Source organism: Enhydra lutris, unplaced genomic scaffold (assembly GCF_002288905.1).
Source record: "Enhydra lutris kenyoni isolate GAN:26980312 unplaced genomic scaffold, ASM228890v2 scaffoldscaffold56, whole genome shotgun sequence".
NCBI classification, from domain to species: Eukaryota; Metazoa; Chordata; class Mammalia; order Carnivora; family Mustelidae; genus Enhydra; species Enhydra lutris.
Window position 1 is genome coordinate 13,194,047 of NW_019154140.1, and position 2,424 is coordinate 13,196,470.

A 2,424-nucleotide genomic window follows, 5' to 3' on the forward strand; every position below is an offset into this window, starting at 1 on the left:
GTTGAACCACATGCTTGAATTTTCAAAATAAACAATATCTTTTACTGGGTGCTAAACAGGCGCCTGGGTGGCTTAGTCAGTTAAGCATCCATCTTGGTTTTGGCTCAGATCATGATCTCAGGGTCCTGAGATCAAGGTCCACATCAGCTCTAGGCTCAGCGGGGAGTCCACTTTCCTTTATCTCTGCCTCTCCCCCTGCTCTTGTACACACACACACTCTCTCTAAAATAAATGAAATAAAATCTTTAAAAACATTATCCTACTTTATATATGGAAATTCTGAGACACAAAAATTTTATGTATTCTGTGAAGTATTCGACATTGTATTTGTAAGGAAACTTTACTGAAACCAGGCTGAATATCTCAAAAATCTTGTTTTAAACATTAGATATACTAATTCCTCAAATGCATGTGGTTATTTAATACATCTGTGTTATTTGCATATATTTAGACTTAAATCTTCTTTCCTCATGTATATTTTTAGTCTCACTATTACTTTCTCCTAAAAGGACTCCCAGAACTCCAAAATAACTCAAACTATACAATATGCCCCATAATATTTTAATATTCCTTTATTAAAACACTAATTATACACTATGTACTAGTATTAAAGTTATGTGTTTGTCTCCTTTAAATAAGACAAACTTCTTAAATATAAGGATGGAGCACTTCGCAATGTCTGAAATAAGGGAGATACATAATAGATGTTTAATTAACAACTTAAGTATAGCAAATTATACTTATAAAAGGCATATTTTTTAAAAGTTGTGGTTTCTAGAAGCTAATATACAATAAAGAAATGTTATTTAAAGTTTGTGGTAAAGATTTGAGAGGTGTTTTCATTAGGAATCATAAAATGTAACGGTGGAACTTAGCTGCAAGATTCTCCAAGACAATGTCCGTAGCAGATAAGTAATGAGGTAGAAAAACACAATCAGAAGAAATGAATGAGGGTGCCTAGGAGGTTCAGTCAGTTGAGCATCCAGGTCCTGGGATCAAGCCCTTCATCAGGCTCCCTGGGAGCCCGCTTCTCCCTCTCCCTTCAGCCTCCACTCTGCTTATGCTATCTCTGTCTCAAATAAATAAACAAAATCTTAAAAAAAAATGAATGATTTTTTTTTTTTTGTTTTTATAGCAAGGCTGTGATTTGTAAATTCATTACAATTGCTTTTTTGAAAAACACATCTTTTGTAACATATCCCAGAAGATTTCTTTCACCTGCTGGTTCCTTAGGTTAAAGGGGTAACTGAGATATACAGCAAAGCTACGCCTTTGGATACAGTCAGCCTTTTTTTGGCAGATGGTTTAATATACACAAAGATGCAGCTCCCATAAGTCATGGAGACAACAATCATATGGGAAGTACAAGTGGAAAAAGCTTTGGTCCTTTGCTATACCGAAGGGAATTTTATAATGGTCTTCATGATGCAAGTGTAGGAGAGAATCACTAACACCAATGTGACCACAAGGGTCGCCACAGCAAAGATAAAAGACATCAATTCTAGGACACGTGTATCTGTGCAGGATATCTGCAGGATAGGAGAAGTTTCACACATAAAGTGATCAATTATTTTGGAAGCACAGAAATTGAGCTTGAGTCCCATTGGCATAGGAGGAAAGAGGATTAGGAATCCGGTTAGCCAAGAGGAAAGTACAAGCCAATAGCACACTCTGCTGTTCATAATGATTGGGTAATGCAAGGGTTTACAGATGGCAACATAGAGGTCATAGGACATAGCAGCCAGAAGGTAAAACTCTGTAACTCCCAGTAAAAGAATAAAAACCAATTGAGCTGCACAATTATTATATGAGATGGTTTTTTCTCTAGTCACAATGGTTATCAAGTATCTGGGAATTCATACTGTTGTGAATATGATTTCTAAAAATGAGAAATTACGGAGAAAGAAATACATTGGTGTCTTGAGGCGAGGATCTAGCAGGGTGAGGAGGATAATGATTAAGTTCCCCATCAGGCTCAATGTGTAATTAAGAAAGAGAAACATGAAAATCACAATTTGCAATTGTAGGTCATCTGTCAGTCCCAGGAGAATGAACTCTATTTCCATTGATTTGTTTTTCATTTCTCTTAATATGAACCTTAACAAATATACATAAGAAAAAAAAGACAAAAAATTAAACATACACATGAATATATTGTAGTGTAATATAAATTTTCATATATATATATACACACATTAACCTATATATAAATATATATAAACCTAAATACATATAAATAAGCCTGTGTATGTAAATTAACTTAATTATATAGAAATTAACCTGAATATATACAAACTAAATAAATGTATATTTACTAATTACACATCTTAACTAAACATATATGTTAACCTAAATATTTATATATTTATTTAATGCAAGAAAAAGGTATATATTCTCAAATTTATCTATTTGGAAAGGATTTCT

The 2,424-nt window shown here is 33.5% G+C and overlaps 1 pseudogene; it reads right to left on the bottom strand.

Annotated features, from left to right (window-relative positions):
* Window positions 1-254: 254 nt before the first annotated feature.
* Window positions 255-2,081, bottom strand: LOC111157765 (annotated as a pseudogene).
* Between the last annotated feature and the right edge of the window lie 343 nt (window positions 2,082-2,424).